The sequence below is a fragment of the Mytilus edulis genome, chromosome 5, assembly GCF_963676685.1.
Source record: "Mytilus edulis chromosome 5, xbMytEdul2.2, whole genome shotgun sequence".
Classification (NCBI taxonomy): Eukaryota; Metazoa; Mollusca; class Bivalvia; order Mytilida; family Mytilidae; genus Mytilus; species Mytilus edulis.
In genome coordinates, this window is record NC_092348.1 from 67613297 (window position 1) to 67634664 (window position 21368).

The window sequence follows — 21368 nt, forward strand, 5'->3', positions numbered from 1 at the left end:
AAAGGTCCAGGTGGGGCAACTCATAGTTTGTCTTCACCATAGGTCCGAACTTAGGTCTAAAGGGTCTAACATGCCTACCCCAAATTTTCAAAAGTCTGTCAAAAATTCCCTACGGCAATACTTTTTTACCCACTAGGTGCAAATGATAGGTAATGGTCTAAGGTCCAATGGGCCAAATGGCCCAGGTGGGACAACTCATGGTTTGTCTTCACCATGGGTCCAAAGTTAGATTTCAAAAAATGCCTTACCCCAATTTTTAAAAGAGTGTAAAAAATTCCCTACGGCAATACTTTTTTAGCCACTAGGTGGAAATGGTAGGTAATGGGCTAGGGTCCAATGGGCCAAAAGGTCCAGGTGGGACAACTCATAGTTTGTCTTCACCATAGGTCCGAACTTAGGTCTAAAGGGTCTAACATGCCTACCCCAAATTTTCAAAAGTCTGTCAAAAATTCCCTACGGCAATACTTTTTTACCCACTAGGTGCAAATGATAGGTAATGGTCTAAGGTCCAATGGGCCAAATGGCCCAGGTGGGACAACTCATGGTTTGTCTTCACCATGGGTCCAAAGTTAGATTTCAAAAAATGCCTTACCCCAATTTTTAAAAGAGTGTAAAAAATTCCCTACGGCAATACTTTTTTAGCCACTAGGTGCAAATGATAGGTAATGGTCTAAGGTCCAATGGGCCAAATGGCCCAGGTGCGACAACTCATGGTTTGTCTTCACCATGGGTCCAAAGTTAGATTTCAAAAAATGCCTTACCCCAATTTTTAAAAGAGTGTAAAAAATTCCCTACGGCAATACTTTTTTAGCCACTAGGTGGAAATGGTAGGTAATGGGCTAGGGTCCAATGGGCCAAAAGGTCCAGGTGGGACAACTCATAGTTTGTCTTCACCATAGGTCCGAACTTAGGTCTAAAGGGTCTAACATGCCTACCCCAAATTTTCAAAAGTCTGTCAAAAATTCCCTACGGCAATACTTTTTTACCCACTAGGTGCAAATGATAGGTAATGGTCTAAGGTCCAATGGGCCAAATGGCCCAGGTGGGACAACTCATGGTTTGTCTTCACCATGGGTCCAAAGTTAGATTTCAAAAAATGCCTTACCCCAATTTTTAAAAGAGTGTAAAAAATTCCCTACGGCAATACTTTTTTAGCCACTAGGTGGAAATGGTAGGTAATGGGCTAGGGTCCAATGGGCCAAAAGGTCCAGGTGGGACAACTCATAGTTTGTCTTCACCATAGGTCCGAACTTAGGTCTAAAGGGTCTAACATGCCTACCCCAAATTTTCAAAAGTCTGTCAAAAATTCCCTACGGCAATACTTTTTTACCCACTAGGTGCAAATGATAGGTAATGGTCTAAGGTCCAATGGGCCAAATGGCCCAGGTGGGACAACTCATGGTTTGTCTTCACCATGGGTCCAAAGTTAGATTTCAAAAAATGCCTTACCCCAATTTTTTAAAGAGTGTAAAAAATTGGCCAAAAGGTCCAGGTGGGACAACTCATAGTTTGTCTTCACCATAGGTCCGAACTTAGGTCTAAAGGGTCTAACATGCCTACCCCAAATTTTCAAAAGTCTGTCAAAAATTCCCTACGGCAATACTTTTTTACCCACTAGGTGCAAATGATAGGTAATGGTCTAAGGTCCAATGGGCCAAATGGCCCAGGTGGGACAACTCATGGTTTGTCTTCACCATGGGTCCAAAGTTAGATTTCAAAAAATGCCTTACCCCAATTTTTAAAAGAGTGTAAAAAATTCCCTACGGCAATACTTTTTTAGCCACTAGGTGGAAATGGTAGGTAATGGGCTAGGGTCCAATGGGCCAAAAGGTCCAGGTGGGACAACTCATAGTTTGTCTTCACCATAGGTCCGAACTTAGGTCTAAAGGGTCTAACATGCCTACCCCAAATTTTCAAAAGTCTGTCAAAAATTCCCTACGGCAATACTTTTTTACCCACTAGGTGCAAATGATAGGTAATGGTCTAAGGTCCAATGGGCCAAATGGCCCAGGTGGGACAACTCATGGTTTGTCTTCACCATGGGTCCAAAGTTAGATTTCAAAAAATGCCTTACCCCAATTTTTAAAAGAGTGTAAAAAATTCCCTACGGCAATACTTTTTTAGCCACTAGGTGGAAATGGTAGGTAATGGGCTAGGGTCCAATGGGCCAAAAGGTCCAGGTGGGACAACTCATAGTTTGTCTTCACCATAGGTCCGAACTTAGGTCTAAAGGGTCTAACATGCCTACCCCAAATTTTCAAAAGTCTGTCAAAAATTCCCTACGGCAATACTTTTTTACCCACTAGGTGCAAATGATAGGTAATGGTCTAAGGTCCAATGGGCCAAATGGACCAGGTGGGACAACTTCACCATAGGTCCAAAGGTAGGTTTCTTTTATAAATTCCTAATTTATATTTTCCGTGCACACCATACATTAAGTACAACAAATAAACCTTTCGTATAATCAAATGTGAGCGAATTCCGCTTGTTCAGAAGTAGAATCTTTTGTCAAAACAAATTTGTCTGACAAAAAAAATAGCAAAGCACGAGTGCAATTTTCTATTCTTGTAATGCAAAACTATTGATACTTTTTAGGAACTACTTGACAGGATGCCGAGACTGTGGAAAGCTATTTCTTACAATATCACAAAATTAATTTCCAATGGAAAAGTCGATACCATGTAACAACAATTTTGCATGCATTTAAATAATTTCATAGCTATTTACGATTCTACAAGCACTGTTAAAAATTCAATGCGTGCAGCACGCTGTTTGGTATACGGAAAGCGAATACTGTTGTCTCTAAATTAATGAACAGGAAATAACATGTAAATTAAAAAAAAAACATTGAATAGTGTCTTTGGCTGCTCAATCATATATTAAAACAGATTATTTTGTGATTATATCTTAATAAACACATTTTTTAGTACGTTTGAATCTTATGCAACTTTTGGGTTTTTAGACATATCTGAAAACTGGCTGCTAGCGAAGTGGCTGCTAGCGAGTGGCTGCTAGCTTGAGCCTGGTATAAAAATAAGATCTTATTTTACGGAAGGTATAGAGATGATGCGTTTATAATAGCTCATTCATCACGAGAAGAAGTTGAGGAGTTTTTTTAAAATAGCAAATGATCATCACCCTTTATTAAAGTTTACGTTTGAAATTTCAAACGAAGAAATTATCTTTCTCGATACAGTCGTACATAAAGGGTTGAGGTTCAGGAACACCGGTATCCTTGATATTAAGAGCTACACCAAACCTACAAATACGTTTCAATATTTAGATAGGACGTCTATGCATAACCCAACAGTCTTCTCCGGATTTATAAAAGGGGAAGCTATTCGCCACCACCGAAACAACAGCAACACGCAAAATTTAAAAGATACTCTTTGTAAATTCAAAGGCCATCTTAAGCAAAGGGGATATAAGGACCTTGAAATACTTCGTAACTGTGAATCGGCTCTCAATATCGAACGACCAGAATTACTCCGCTTTAAACAAGAATCTGACAAGCAGATACCACTAGTATTTGTAACTAAATATCACTTCTCGTTAGGAAATATAAATAAAGCTTTACGAAAACATTATAAATAACTAGTTCGCAATGCGAAATGTAGGGAGCTATTTCCAAAACCACCAATGGTGGCGTATAGTAGACATCGGAACTTAAAAGAAATACTGACTAGATCGGTAGTCAAAGCTTAGTACAATATGAAGGATTGGGTCAGGACCCCTGATGAAGCACCCACCCTTCATATGAGCCACGGAATATTATAGAGTTTGTCCTATTCTGTACTGCAGAAACACGATGTGTTGGGTCCTAGAGAATAGGCAAACGTGGCTGATAGGTACTTCCAGACATTCAACAAATAGTAAAGTATATTGAATACAAGTATATCCTTGAAGAACTATCAAGAAAATAAGGGAAAAGTATACACACGGAAAACGATGTGTATACATAGTAAACTATGCGCATATAGAGAAAAACTATGTGCAATAAAGTAAACTATGTGCATATAGAGAACAAGTATGTGCGTATAGAGAAAAACTATGTGCATATATAGTAAAACTATGTGCATATATAGAAAAACTATGTGCATATATAGAAAAACTATGTGCATATAAAGTAAACTATGTGCATATTAAGTAAATTATGTGCATATAGAGAAAAAGTATGTGCATATATAGAAAAACTATGTGCATATATTGAAAAGTATAAGCGTATCTAAAAACAAGTACACATAAGGCAGCAACGGCGTTCCATCGGAATTTAATTAGTGACGCTAAGATTTTGAACAGTTAACAGGATGAGCATGATAATGTGTTTGCAGATCTATTATTGTTACTTTTTTTTCAAATATCTATCAAAAAAATGACCCCAAAATGGACATTGTCTAATATAAACAAGAGGCTGTCACAACGACAGCAAACCGGATTTATTAATATTTATTTGTGTCCTGGCAATATCACAAGAACCATTACTGATGAATGGTGAAAGTGAAAATCGTCAATATCAAATTTGACCTCCATTTTGTCATCAGTAACAACATATAAAAATTTCAAAAGCTTTGGTTGAATGGTTCATGAAAAAATGCACGGACACGACTGGAAACACCATTTTTCAATCTTTCAAGAACCATAACTCCTGAACGGTAAAAGTCAAAATCGTCATTATTGAACTTGACCTCCATTTTGTCATCAGTAACAACATATTAAAATTTGGGAAGCTTAGGTAGAACAGTTCATGCGTAAATGCACGGACACGACTGGAAACTCCATTTTTCAATCTTTCAAGAACCATAACTCCTGAACAGTAAAAGTCAAAATCGCCATTATTGAATTTGACCTCCATTTTGTCATCAGTAACAACATATTAAAATTTGGGAAGCTTAGGTAGAACAGTTCATGTGTAAATGCATGGACACGACTGTAAACTCCATTTTTCAATCTTTCAAGAACCATAACTCCTGAACGGTAAAAGTCAAAATCGCCATTATTGAACTTGACCTTCATTTAGTTGTCAGTAACAACATATTAAAATTTTAAAAGCTTTGGTTGAACGGTTCATGAGTTAATGCACGGACAACATTTGATTCCCGCCCGCCCGACCGACCGCCCGCCCGCCGTACATCCCCAAATCAATAACCGACATTTTTGTCACAAAAATCCGGTTAAAAAGGAAAAGGTGTGATTTTTACATTTAGACATATAACCTCTAAAGTAAATCCGAGAAAATCAAATAACATATTCTGGTATTATAACGCGCTTTTAAAATATTGTAAACCAACTTATTTTCGCATGTACTTTATTTCTCGTTGGGCCTTTTCTAGACCACTTCGCGGTGATTTAATTTCGCGATTTTCAAACTTGATGTAGTAAGATAAAGAAAGATCAAAGCTATTAAAATTTCGCGTTATTTTTCTACTCTCGAAAGAGAGTTGGTTAACAGTAGATCCAACCAGTTCAATCGCCAATCTTGGTTGGTCATACCAGATGAGCCGTGTATTTGAATAGAAAAAGATCGTTTAGAATCCCTCACAGTACTGTTGTCAGAATAAAAACTGTATATAATAGTACGTATTAACAGGGAGTATTAAACTTTTCTTTAGAAGTCCCTAATCAAACGGCAAAATCAACAGCTCAAACACATCAAACGAATGGAAAACGACTGTCATATTCCTGAATTGGTACAGGCATTTTCTGATGTAAAAAAATGGATTTAACCTAGTTGGCAATTGTTGCAAAAATAAAATGGGACATTGAGAAGGCATTTAACAGGCAAAGTGTTATTTTGTTTATTTGTATTTTAATCAAAGAATCAAGTTTCAGGCAAAAACATAACAAACAAATAACTAATGTGGAAATAACGGCCACAGTTCACTTAGAATGACGAGGTCTGACATGATTACAGAATGCCGACATGATTGATTTAACTGACAAATCTGTGCACCATTGGTAGCAATGGATGCTCAAGTTCCTCAAGGTTCAGCCTAAAGAGAACGAGGGTTATGATCCCCATACGTCGGGTCTTATTCGCATCAACCCCTGGTTTCAGGGGAGTAAAGATTAACAGTTTCTATATCATAAAACTCTATATGCACGCTGAATACATAGGCCGTACTATGTATCATAAAACAGTCAAGCTCGAACTGGTACCAATTCAGAACCGGCCACTCAGGGTAGACATGAGATGGTCTCAACAGAACTTCCTGCGGTACCGCAGGAAAGTAAAAACCTAATATGATCCGACGTACAATTACGGGAAACGATCATAACCCCTTAATCTTGCCACTTGAGTGTGTCTATACACACTCATCAAAATCCCCCCCCCTTTTCCACAACCTAAAGGTCCATTTAAGTGAACTATCTAAGAAGGCATTAGTCTTTGTCAATACGTTTGAATCTTGGACAATCATATTTTTCCTTTTGTAATAGCTTTGTTATCATGGGGCTGTTATCCTTCCATGATATCCCCTCAGCAAGATTTGTTTTGGGCGATATCATACTTTTGTTGTATTATTCATGTTATATATATTTAAATCATCATAAAAACGCAATATTTTAGCAGTAATACATCCACTGATAAACCGCTCATGAATTATCCATGTTTACTAAAGAGTTATCTCGCCTTAACCGGCTTAGTTAAACAAATTTATTTTGAAGCACATATGTTTGGTACTTGTTAAAATATTTTTTATATTTATAATGCGATAAATCAGGAAGTTTTCTTCAGAAATAAACATCCTTATCAATAAAATTGAACATGTGTGTACATATTCGGAGATTTGGATAACAATTAGACTGATTGGTCACTGCAAAAGTACAATGCAAGATAGTGGTATACCAAATTGCTTTGTTAATCTGTAATACGCACTAATATTAGTTTTCCATTCTCAATTTTATTATCCTCTACAAAGTTTACGAAAATACATTACCTGTATAAATAATTTATGCTATTCTAGGCACCCCTTCGAAGTCGAGTACATTTGTATATATTTTTATTTTTAACAAGTAACGTGAAAAATATTTTAAAAACAAGGGTGTATGACGTACACTTTTAAAAAATAATTTATTCGTATCAAGCAATACAAATAGAACGTACCACACTTCCTGTACTAAGTCGGCAACCTGCCACATGCATTCCTAGTAAAACTTAAAATTCGGATACAGCTAAGCAGTCTGTGCAGCTTTTTTAAAAGTTCAAACTTGAATAGTTTTACCTCGAATATATTTTGTGACCTAAAAGAACTAGGTGCTAGAGTGAAATTCCATGTGGGTGTATATAGATGCATAGTTGATTAATTCCGACTAGAATTCAAAAGATAGTGTCAATCAGCTCTGTATATAGACAAGAATGCTAAATGTTCCTTTTAATAGAAGGAGATAGATCACGAGTAATTGAAATTAATTTAAAAATTCATGAAGTCTCCCATCTGGATAATATACGTGTTTGTCTGTAAAAGTCCTTAAAAGTACATACCATATATTTGTTTTGTTTCTAAAAAAAAAAAGTTGTGGGAAAGCCCATAGTTCGTGCTGACATGTGATACATGTAAAAAAAAATGTGATGGTAAAAACAAAGGTATCCTTAATGTTCACATATCCGTGTTAGATGATGATGACAATCAAAAATATTATAAACAATACATGTATATATACAATAACATTATCACACTTCAAAGTAAAGAGGATATTGTGTATCATGCTCTGTCTGCTGCTTCGTGAGTTTATAAAGTAATTTGATAATTTTGTCAAAAGTGCACATAATTCCCTTGTTTGCTCTAAGTTGACTTGTTGGTAAACTAATAGTCCTGGTCATGAGCTTTAGAGAGCTATCTGAATAACATATACCAATAGTAACAACAGATCATACCCGAACCCCCCCCCCCCCCCTTGAAACCAAATAAGCACTGTTAAAGTCAACGTTCTGTTCAAATTGTGACTGTAAAGGTCGAGTTCATGAGTCAAAATACCCCCCCCCCCCTTTTGGAAATTCCTGGCTACGAGCCTGCAGATCATATGTTGAGGTTGAAAATATCAACTCAGCTTTGCTTGTATAAATATATTTGCTTGTAAAACTATATTAACTCTATTTGCATAAGTCAGAAAATTTAGGGTCGGGCATGATATGTATGTTTCATCAACGTAAATATGAGCTCTGTAGCTCTCTCAAGTTCAACTGACTTGATATTTAATACAAAAATCAGATATCAAATTATAAGCATATTACACAACAATAACACATGCATAATGAAATAGCTAGGCAAAGTGAAATAAATTAAAGTAAGCGAAGCTAACAAGAATAGAAACGCAAATTGAATGTATATATATATATATATATACATGTAAGTGAGTAACTCACTCATGTAAAAAAGAATTGGTATGAATCAATGAGACAACTCTTCACAGTAGACCAAAAGGCAAAGAAATCATTAACAATAAGTCATTGTATTGCCTTCAACAATGAGCAGGGCCCATACCGCATTAACAACAATGAGTCTTTTTACTGCCTTCAACAATGAGCAGAGCCCATGCCGCATTAAGAACAATAAGTCACTTAACTGCCTTCAATAATGAGTAGGAGCAATACTGCATTAATAACAATAAGTCATTGTACTGCCTTTAGCAATGAGCAGGGCCCATACCGCATTAACAACAATAAGTCATTTTACTGCCTTCAACAATTAGCAGAGCCCGTGCCGCATTAATAACAATAAGTCACTTTACTGCCTTCAATAATGAGCAGGGCCAATACTGCATTAATAACAATAAAGCATTGTACTGCCTTCAACCATGAGCAGAGCCCATACCGCATTAGTGAGTAATTAAAAACCACAAAAGAAAAATGTTATAAAACATTTTAAACAATCAAACGAGAAAACTGTAGGCATAAATTATGTACATTTCTATTAATAGTAATGCCGATTAAAGTGTATCGAACAGTATCATGAAATATTAAAGGCTGTTCAAAGAATTTGCACGTGTAAATAATCGAAGCCATCGACTCTGATTGGATTTATTCTAAAGCTATATATAGCGTCATCCGCCACAAAATTTGTCCTTTGTCTTCGAACTCTCATACTATAATGTATTTTATTTACACGTCAGCTGAGCCAACTAACACATAGTGTATAATTGTGTTGACGAATTTGCATTTGCCCTCGTGTGTATCTTGTGTGTAATAGCGCTAGGTGCGTCTTCCAAATGACTGCATGGTTATATAAGATATTGTACATTAAAGCAGAGACATGTAAAAAGGCCACAGTGCGATCATATTGCTCATGTGAAATTCAAATTAAATATATGACATCAAATTATAATAATACAACAATGTGTCCAAAGTACACGGATGCCCCACTCGCACTATCATTTCCCATGTTCAATGGACCGTGAAATTAGAATAAATTCTCTAATTTGGCATTAAAATTAGAATGATCTTATCAAAGGGAACATGTATACTAAGTTTCAAGTTGATTGGACTTCTACTTTATCAAAAACTACCTTGACCAAAAACTTTAACCTGAAATTTGCACTATCATTTTCTATGTTTTTTTGCAATATCAAGCTTACTGTTTGTGTCATATATGGGCATATGTATGTAATCAGATCCCAGATCTTATTTAGGGGTTGTAACAGGCTAAGGACAGATGTATCATCCAAGACTTTTATAGCTTCTGGTGGTATGTTATCAATGCCGCCTGCTTTTCCATTTTTTAGACTTTTACTATGAGTACAGACAAACTGGTACATCCAGGAAAGTTTTAAGGCATGGCAGGAACTATATATATAAAAGTTATATGAAGTCTACGTTTCAGAAAATTAAAAACTTACCTGGATTTTGATGTTCATTTTTTTCCAGTCTGCAGAAGATAGCAAAAAAAAACAAACACCAGAGTTTCATTTGATACGGTCCACTCAGTTACACAGTTTAAACCTGTTAAATCACCTATTGTTTACAAGTGTCTATTGTCCATCTATTGTCCATTTAAATCAATACTACTCACAACATTGATTATATGAGGGGAGCTTCTCAATCGTTTTCACTACTTAATTAATTTTTGCACCTTCTGCAAGAACGAAAAAAAATGGATAGCAAAATCTAGAAAAGTTTATAATTTTCTGAAACATAAAATGCATTTAAAATTTATATATCTAGTTCCTGCCATCCCTTAAAACTGTTGCAGGTGTATAGGTTAGTCTGTACTCAGAGTAAAATTTGGGGTGTAAATACGGCCATTTTAGCTAAAAGGTTATGATGAACCTTAAGGTTCATGTGGACCCGATGGCTAAAATGGCCGTATTTTCACCTCAAAATTTACTCTGAGTACAGACAAACCAGCGCATCTGTAAAAACTTTCAGGCATAGCATGCCCTAGATAAATAAATTTCAAATATGTTTTATGTTTTAGAAAAATAAAAACTTACCAGGATTTTGCCGTGCACTTTTTTTCATTCCTCCAGAAGGTGCCAAAATAAACTAAGTTGGGAAACAGGTTTGAGAACTTCCCCACAGGTAATAATTGAAATGAGCTGTATTGCTTGACATGGACATTAGATGGACAATAGATACCTAACAATAATTGGTTATTTAAACTGTGTACCTGAGTGGACCATATCAAGGTAAACTCAACTGTTTGTTAATTTTATCATCTTCTGCAGAGACGAAAAAAAGTGTACGGCAAAATCCAGTTAAGTTATGCATTTTCTAAATCATACAATGCATTTGAATTCTATTTATCTAGGGCATGCTATGCCTTAAAACTTTTCCAGATGCACAGGTTTGTCTGTACTCAGAGAGAATTTTGAGGTGAAAATACTGCCATTTTAGCCATAGGGTCCACATGAACCTTAAATACAATGATAGTTACATATACTATTTATTAAAAGTATTCAAAGAATGTCATTATCGAAAATATAACTACCAAAAATGAAAAGACAAACCTATAAATATATAGCTAATGACACAACCAATCCACAGGTTCCAACAGCTGAATACAGGAAGACAGATATGAAGGGATTACATTACGGTAACTAGAAAGCATGCAGGTAAAAAGGTGTGTTTGATTTGCTTGATATTTCAAAGTAAAGACATTTTTTATATGTATTTTCACTCGTCAATTATTGTTTATTTAACGTTTTGATTTTCTTAACCATGTTATAATATTTGAAGTTATTATTTTGAAGAAGATTATTTTTTTTATCATTTTTCCCCACGAACGTATCATGTGTAACAAAAATTGGTCATAGTTTATTTATTTCGATGTGAAATTCCAGTTGTCTTTCCTTATTAATTGTGCTTCTATATGTATACAAGTTTTTCCATAGTTGGAGCACCATCTATTACTAAAAACACCCCTAAAATTGGTATAGTCTTGATTTTCACCCCTTCACGTATAATGGACCGTACCATATGGTAGTATATAAGCCAGCTCAAGACAGAGAAACTTTGTCAGTTTTATGTGGACCGTTGAAGTGATAACATCAGGATTAAATATTCCAACTGGTAAGTAGAGTGAATTAAGTGATTCCAAAGGATATATAAATAGTGTTCGGATTTATATGTGGATGTTGCAATAGTGATTGTGATACAATGTATAAAGTGAATCTGATATATATAAGTGATTTGTATTAATGAGAATACAAGGTGTATACTTGCTGGTGTTGCAAGTTGTACTATGTGGAAGTGTGAATACTTCATAGATTTGTACTAGTGAGAATACAAGGTGTTTACTTGCTGGTGTTGCAAGTTGTAATATTGTGGAGTTGTATTCGTGAAAGTGCACTGTGTTAAACCTTACCAGTTGGATAATATTCATTGTGTGTGAACTCAAGGAGATAGTTAGTGCGTGAGTTCAGCTGTGTTTATATGTATATTCCTTGTGAATTGAAGGATTTGTGCATGTGTAAATGTGTCATTGTGTTATTGTGATTAGTTGCAGGTTAACAAGGTGATATTAAATATTGGTGGACGTTGTAAATAGAAGTTGTATATATGTGATTTTGTGTTCATACGTTTTATGTGATACTTACTTGTTGATGCATGTTGCAAAGTAATCTGTTGGTGACATGGTGTAATAAAGGGCTGTATGCATGTTGCATAGTTATATATTAGTGACATTGTGAATAAATCGGTCTGATACATGTTGCATAGTGATTGCAAAGTGACATTGTGTGTATATATTCTGTAATAAGGCAGTGTGTTTATGCATTGTGAATGAGTTACTTCACCTTGCATTTGAATTCATGTGCATTGTGCTGTGTATATAGTTTTTGTTAATCAATTTAAGGATGTGTTAATTGTTTTGAATAGGACAACTGGTTGTGGTGAAAAATTGAGCTGAACACTTGAAATCCTGATTTATTCAGATACGGATCCATTGATCGTCCGGTTACACGTTACAAATTTGGTGGCAAGCGGTGGGATTTCATGTGTTGATTTCGTTACTGTAAATACTTATATGAATGTATGATTGGACCAGTTGTAATTTTTCAAAGTTACTTGTGTATTGTGTTTGTAGTCAAAGTATTGTGAATTTTTGTCAAGTAAGAAGTAACATTAAGTCAGACTGTCCGTTGAAATTGAAATGGCAGAAAGTCTGTTTGATTTGGAAATTTGACTTTTATCAAGTGAAATTGAAAAATTGGAAAATTGTTTTAGACACTGTTTTATGCAATTTCAGCCTCTTATTCTTTACAAAAGAAAAATGATTCAGGAATTTAAGATGGTGTTGAATTAATAAGAGATACTGTAGTGTTTGGAAGACAGTAGTCGTGAGTCTGAAAAGAGGAAGCATTTTGGGGTAAAGGATCAATGTATATATGTATATAGATAGTTTTCTAGTTTTGTAGTGTATATAGTGTACATAGTTAAATGTGAGTCCGTCGGATGGGGACGTTAAATCCGAGGCCCCATGTACAGGAACATGTCACGCCCTGTGCATGTAAAAGACCCCTCCTGCAGATTTCGTTAAGAGTAGGCTCCTTGGGGCCGCTGCAGAGGCAAAATTTGTTAGGGACCTTTTAAATTTATTCTTTGGCAGTGACGCTCAAAATTACAGACGTTAATAGGAAAGATGTTAATGTTGGAAACGGATATTTTGAAGTGGGAAGTTTTAAAAAGTTGTATTCGAACAAAAGGAGAAATATACTGTGAATAGTGTTTGTTCATAAGAAGAAAGTTCAATATGTTTGATATGGCTGACAGGAATTAGGACATATGTAGACTTTGTTTCTACGGGTTGTGCCTTGTGATGTCATCAGTTAAGACCTGATGGACAAAAGGGTAGCCTGACGTTGTGGTCAGAAGATATGTCCAATGGAAATAGTGACTGCACTATGGTAAGAGTTTGGGTATGAAAAATTACCAATTTGATAGATGTTTTATCAGCATGTCAGATGTATTCAAGGAGTCATGCGAGGACGCATGATTTTTGAGGCGTGGGTAGTGTAACAAAAATTGGTCATAGTTTATTTATTTCGATGTGAAATTCCAGTTGTCTTTCCTTATTAATTGTGCTTCTATATGTATACAAGTTTTTCCATAGTTGGAGCACCATCTATTACTAAAAACACCCCTAAAATTGGTATAGTCTTGATTTTCACCCCTTCACGTATAATGGACCGTACCATATGGTAGTATATAAGCCAGCTCAAGACAGAGAAACTTTGTCAGTTTTATGTGGACCGTTGTTCAAAGTGATAACATCAGGATTAAATATTCCAACTGGTAAGTAGAGTGAATTAAGTGATTCCAAAGGATATATAAATAGTGTTCGGATTTATATGTGGATGTTGCAATAGTGATTGTGATACAATGTATAAAGTGAATCTGATATATATAAGTGATTTGTATTAATGAGAATACAAGGTGTATACTTGCTGGTGTTGCAAGTTGTACTATGTGGAAGTGTGAATACTTCATAGATTTGTACTAGTGAGAATACAAGGTGTTTACTTGCTGGTGTTGCAAGTTGTAATATTGTGGAAGTGTATTCGTGAAAGTGCACTGTGTTAAACCTTACCAGTTGGATAATATTCATTGTGTGTGAACTCAAGGAGATAGTTAGTGCGTGAGTTCAGCTGTGTTTATATGTATATTCCTTGTGAATTGAAGGATTTGTGCATGTGTAAATGTGTCATTGTGTTATTGTGATTAGTTGCAGGTTAACAAGGTGATATTAAATATTGGTGGACGTTGTAAATAGAAGTTGTATATATGTGATTTTGTGTTCATACGTTTTATGTGATACTTACTTGTTGATGCATGTTGCAAAGTAATCTGTTGGTGACATGGTGTAATAAAGGGCTGTATGCATGTTGCATAGTTATATATTAGTGACATTGTGAATAAATCGGTCTGATACATGTTGCATAGTGATTGCAAAGTGACATTGTGTGTATATATTCTGTAATAAGGCAGTGTGTTTATGCATTGTGAATGAGTTACTTCACCTTGCATTTGAATTCATGTGCATTGTGCTGTGTATATAGTTTTTGTTGTGAATCAATTTAAGGATGTGTTAATTGTTTTGAATAGGACAACTGGTTGTGGTGAAAAATTGAGCTGAACACTTAAAATCCTGATTTATTCAGATACGGATCCATTGATCGTCCGGTTACACGTTACACAAGTATTGATCTATCGAGATAATGCGTAGATAAAAATGCTAAAAGTTGCCTTGAAAAAGAGGGGTGAAAGATACCAGAGGGACAGTCAAACTCATAGATCGGAAATAAACTGAAAACGCCATGGCTAACAAAAAAAAAGATAAACACACAACTTGCGCGTAGCTACGTTTACGTCAAAACGGCCTGGCGTACACTTGAATTTGGTAAAAAAAAAAATCATCTAAACAAAATTAAAAGAATTGGTTACATCAACCTTCGAAGTCTTTCTTCAATGGCTTGTAATTTTGAATAAAAGTGACGAAAACTAGTATCATATTATATATTTGTTCATTTTCTGTCAAGTCTAAATCTACCGTGATTTTTATACTTTTAAAGTAATTCATTATGTGCTAAGATTTGATTTGTGGTTTGCATATTTTTGTCGAGCCATGACAATTATGTCGCGAAACGAAACTTTTCGATCCCAAAATTTCGTCGGCGATGCCAATGTTATAACTTTGTACATGTAAATTCAGTATGTGGATAAAGTTTGAAGATATCAATAACTTGTCCAACCTTCGTAAAATTGTATGGTAGCTGGACAAAAACTGTTTATGGTCAAAGGAGTATTCAGAGCATAATGACCGGCGACATTATATATGATGAGTTTTCCCGTATTTTATGAATAAAAAGAATTTCTTTTTGCATTTACAGTCTAAGGCTAAAATTTATTACGCATCAATTACTTTGTTAAACTTTCGTGAAGATTTTTTTTTTCGTTCATTTTTCAGTTTTATACTGATAGACGGACTTGTTTACGCAATTTAAATCAGAAATTTTGTCACGTTTGTTTCGAGCGCCATTGATGATCATGTGTCTTTTGTAGAGGAAACACGCGTCTGGCGCAAGTACACCATTTCAAACCTGGTATCTATGATGAGTTGATTTACATTGATAAATTTAAATACCTCCATATTTTGTCATGAAACTTGTGCAGAAATTAGTATTCCAGACCAAGAAAAAATATCTATTGAAAATATATGTTTAAATCCTGTAATTGAGTGACAAATGCATATACTTTCTGAGGGAAGAAATACCAGGCGAAGACCAGGGTTCTATAGAGAACCCTCTAAAAATTGCACCTAAACAACTCAGAAAATTAATTATTTCATGTTCATTTATGAAGTTTGCACATAAAAATGTGGTTTTGTTTATCGAATGCTTTACCCAACGGCTCCATTTAATCATTTTTTTAAAAGTAACTGGTTTGGACGTTTACTCCACAGCCAATGGCCGTCATTTTATTCTAAATAAACACAATGGATAGATTAAACATAAAAAGTAAACCATTTTGAATACAAAGAATGTTGTAATTGATGAGTTTTCAATGACAGGAATGTTATGTCATTCTCGACAACTCTTAAATATTTCCAGGGGCTTCGGCCCCTGTAATCCATTACCAGTATAGGTTCTTTGGCCTGAACCCGCTTGGGCCTTCAGGGTTCAGACCGAGTTTCGGGCGTACACATAAAAATAACCTAGCTACGCCACTGCACAAATAATAGTCCACAAGACACAACATAGAAAACTAAAGACCAAGTAACACGAACAACTTTAAAAACTTGGGGTGATTTCATGTGCCCCGGAATTAAAGGCAAGCAACTAGAAGGCGAAGGTTATAGAACTGTAAAAGTGACCTTTTTAAGTCATTTTACAGTTTAAATATAGTTTTGTATATATGGTTTTACTACTAAGCCCACCATCATCAGGAATTAACCTATAAAATAGTATTTCAATTTTGTCGACGTAAATAAATCGGCTATATTTTTATGCTTATCATAAGCTTTTATTGGTTTTATCGAAATTATTTCTTTGCGAACCTCATCATGTTCGAGTATATCCTAATGTTTTGGGGGCAACTATTTAACTTCAAAGGGTGAGAAAAGGGGTTAGGGGTTTGTGGTTTTTCCACACAAAAAAATCTGATTCCCAATTTAATGAAAAAAATATTGTGGTCGGCGAGCATATAATTCATAGGTTTGATTTTAAAATGCATGGATCGAATTTCGTTTCCAATACTGAAGGAATTTTCTTTGTGTGTGTTTTGGCCTTATTCTGATAAAATCAGATCTATTAGGCGAGTGACATTCAGACCTAAAAATATATCTAACACACAGCTATATATCATTCGAAAGGAAAAAATGTGTAGATTCCATTTTTCCCGGTCGTAAAAGTGAAATATGGTGCATTTTTTTTAAATTGGGGTCAAAGGTCATCCATAAAAAATTGAAAGAATAACACTTTTGTAGTATTATTGTCTTATTTGAAGCAGCTAGTAATATAGCTAATTCAAATTTTACTTTACACGATACTATGATAACGTCTCTCTGATTCTTAGTTGCCTATCGTTCATGGTTTGGCGATAATTGACGTCATTTTGACGTTTTCACTCTGCTATAGGTAAAACGGTACTTTCTACAAAAACGACGTATAATAACAAATATTTGCCCTTAATGTGTTAATATTTACTATATTTGATGGTGTGCCATGCGAAATTTAAAAAAACATGATGAAATATTTGTAAGTTGGACGAGTAAAAGGGAGAGAAAACAACGCAACAAAGATAGTAAAAAGTAGACGTCTTTGTCACATCAACAGTGACAATAGTCTCCTGTTTGTTAACAGCCTACAAACCATGTCAAGATCGGAAATCACTATCTTACATGTTTAATACAACCACAAGCAAAATTAAAGAGGATATATGAATCACATTTTCAATCTGTCCGTCCGTTAGTCCCCACTTGTTTGCGGCCCGTGTCGAATTAAATCAGGTAACTTATACATGTATACAGTTCATCCAAAACCAATGATTTCAAATATAAAATGCATTGCCTTGAACTATAGAACTGATGTTAAACACACTTAGTTCAGAGATGTATTATGGGATGGCACGTGGTTCTTCATAAACTTTATCAGTTCATTTTGACATTGGCATTGACATTTGAGCCGTCAAGTTTTCAAACATTGTTTGATTCGTCCTTGTCTGGTTTGTGTCCGGTCCATATCTTTTGAACCGTTGAACCTTGGTTTTCCAAACTAAGTATGCATACACATCATATAATAGGGGGATTGTCATCAACTAAAATCAGGTCACTTTGATATGGATCCAATCATAATGGAATCCTGTCCGCGACATATATGAGGGTTTGGATGGGGTTAAATGATTAGATAATAATGCCCTTAAAATGAAGATTAGAGAATAACGGGCCAAAAAAATAAAGATTAGAGAAATGCGTGGTCTAAAAATATAATGAATATTGAATAATTAATAAAAGAAAACGATAGAAATTAAGTGTTTACAGAATTTTCCCTTCTTAAAATTTAAAGAAAATTATCAAAATTATCATTGTAAAAATATAAAAGTGAAAACAAACTTGGTAAACCTTTTTCGGTTCCGTGATAACAGACTATCAATCGGAACTACTCGGCCTTTCTGGTTGCACGAAGAATTGTATTGCATAGCGAGAATGGCTGAGTAGTTACGATTGAACAGACTTTCAGTCAATGTGAACTGGTTTCCGATACTTCCACTCGGATTTCGGATCTTTTCGGTTCATACTTCTACTCGGGTTATTTCGAATGTTAATGTCTATCTTAAAGATGTCAGAGGTCATAGCAGACGAATTTGATGAGTGTGTTTAGCTTTTATTCAAATGAAAAATCTGTGAAGGAGAGATTCCGAACTAGAATACCAATATGCTTTAAGAAGCACACCACTTTGAATGGATTTAAACAACATTTAATAGACTTTGCTGGCATCAAAGAACACGCAGCCTCCATAGGTGTGGGTTCTTTTGAACTAAAATTATACAGACTCGACACCAAAACAAATACAAACTACATTATACAAACCCAAAGTCAGTGGGATTTGGAGAGACCACTTTTAGTAGGTTCTCCCAGTGAAATAAATGGTAAGCACTTTGAGATACTCGATCAACTGCATTTGCACCCCCCCCCCCTTTTTTTTCCACCTTTTGTGTTAGTGACAAATAAACCTCCATAACATTGACAACGCGAATCTCTCAAGTTCATTTAATTACCGTATGGATCATTATTGCCTGTCCGAACATATCTTGCATATCATCCTCTCAAATTAAACCAGGGCCGGCACTGCATTATAATTACCAAGCGCCGAAAATTACGTATTCACATTTTCACATGCTCCTGAAATAATAGACTGATTCCATATCTCCTCTCTGACAGTATGCTAATAAATAGTATTTAGTGTTAGAATAATTGCAGGGTAAGTACAAGAAAAAGGTTGAGTTTTAAAGAGGCATACGTATATATACAGAAGTCTTACTTAATCACGGCCGACACTCGGCTAACCGAGAGATTGGTCGGTTAATCTATATTGAGTATGCGGCTATATGGGAGATTGGTCTGTTAATCGGGTTGGTTATACGTCTGTTAAGAGTAAAACGCACAATTTAATGTTAAACTGTATTAAATATGAAGATTTTTGGCATATTATAAGAACCAAATCAAAAAAAGAAAACTGTCTGACAAAATGATATCTATCATAGAACATTTTCCACTTGTAAAAACATTTCATAGTCTACGCAGTTTTCAGTAAAATCAAAAGGCGTCGCGCAAGTATGTAATATTTATGCTTATACGCATAGCATTTTTTTAAATAAAAGTCGGAACAAACAATTTTAGATATCATTTAAAGGACACAAAATAGTACTTTGGTTCTAAAACATAAATTTACATTGGTAAATATTTCATAATTGTAATAAAAAGTGAATATTACCACGTTTTAGTGAAAATTATGGGAATAAAGTCTGTTAATGGGTTGGACAATTGAAATTGTGTCAGTTAAGAGTAATTTAGCCACAGTTATTTTTGCTACCTTTATATTTTCCTATAGAAAAAGTTAAGAATGAGATGTTCCTGAGTAAAACAAATGATAATACGATGCAACTTAGCGCAACACATTTTTTTAAAAATTTTTCGTCCTATATTTGCGTTACAACGCAAACCTTTTGCGTTATAATGCAAACCTTTGCGATAAAACGCAGACATTTGCGTTGTAACGCAAACCTTTGCGTTATAACACAAACCTTTGCGAAATAACGCAAACCTCAAATATCTTGATTTCAATTGTTCATTAAGTTTTGTAAAAAATGTCCGTCTGTCATTCATTTCGGTTGTGATTTACTAGTAAGAGCATTTTTATTTTGACTTTCTTTGCATTTTATTGAAGGGTGTGTCACTTCAATATAGTGTGATATGGATTGGCCACTGGAATACGCATGAATTTATTATTAACGTTTTCAATCAGCCTCAACTTTTGTGTCTGTTCAAAGTAGCACGTTCTCAAATCCGACTGAAAGTGTCTTTCTATTAATACAACACAGGGTACATATAACGTGTTGTCATTCTCATATGCACATGATATTTGTCACTGGACGTTTAACCTTAATTTGTAAGCATCGTCCAATTGGTTCTTTATTTCTATTACTTAATCATATGTTGTTTACAAATCATTCTCAAGTAGTAAATGGAATTTGGTCATCTTGAATTTTAATACATTTTATTCCGTTTAGTTCCTTTCTTCATAAGTGTAGAGGAGAACGGCAGTTGTCCGCATGTAAACTTCTAGCATTTGTCACCAAATAGAGTACATCGAAATCTGTTTCTGTTTCAACACCCAGGGATGTTTCTTAAACAATTATTATTTTTTCTCTCTTTTTTATCAATGCATCTGCTAGTAGTCTGTTGTTATTTATGTATTATTGTCATTTTGTTTATTTTCTTTGGTTACATCTTCTGACATCAGACTCGGATTTCTCTTGAACTGAATTTTAATGTGCGTATTGTTATGCGTTTACTTTACTACATTGGTTAGAGGTATAGGGGGAGGGTTGAGATCTCACAAACATGTTTAACCCCGCCGCATTTTTGCGCCTGTCCCAAGTCAGGAGCCTCTGGCCTTTGTTAGTCTTGTATTATTTTAATTTTAGTTTCTTGTGTACAATTTGGAAATTAGTATGGCGTTCATTATCACTGGACTAGTATATATTTGTTTAGGGGCCAGCTGAAGGACGCCTCCGGGTGCGGGAATTTCTCGCTACATTGAAGACCTGTTGGTGACCCTCTGCTGTTGTTTTTTATTTGGTCGGGTTGTTGTCTCTTTGACACATTCCCCATTTCCATTCTCAATTTTATCACTCTCTACTGTCCTTATCTATTATTCTATATTCTGCTACTTCATCCAGATTATCGTGTATACCATGAGGGGTTCGGATATGGGGGGTGGGGGTGGGGGGGGGGTTATTTCTGTATTCTTTAAATTGTTATGTCACGTTTCCTTCGTGACTTTTTTTCATTTTACCTTTTATTTATCTTACTCATTATTCTTTCTCTATTCTTTATATTTTAGCATCCCAATGTATTTTACTTACTGATGTTTAGTTACATTACGATGTTTATCTCTGATCTATATACTTGTTACCAATGTAGATGACAAATTGGTGTCATTCATGACAATTAAACAGAATCCACATGACATATGCGACCATTCTTGGGTGAAATTAACATTACTTTAATATTACACTTTTTGAAACCGTTTTTATCAATTTTCAATTTCCATTGTTTAAATTGTTCATTGTTCATGTATTGTTTCCGTATATTTTATGTTTCATTGCTCATGTGTTGTTTCCGTATATTTTAGCCGCTCGTCTTGAGCCTACCCA

General features: G+C 35.0%; 1 protein-coding gene across 1 annotated transcript in view; it reads right to left on the reverse strand.

The window, feature by feature from the left end:
- LOC139524285 (uncharacterized) overlaps positions 1–11073 on the reverse strand; it is a 66858-nt gene extending 55785 nt beyond the window's left edge. The window contains exon 1 of the mRNA XM_071319023.1: positions 10942–11073. The gene's annotated coding sequence lies outside the window, so the exon portion shown is untranslated. The remainder of the gene's footprint in view (positions 1–10941) is intronic.
- Between the last annotated feature and the right edge of the window lie 10295 nt (positions 11074–21368).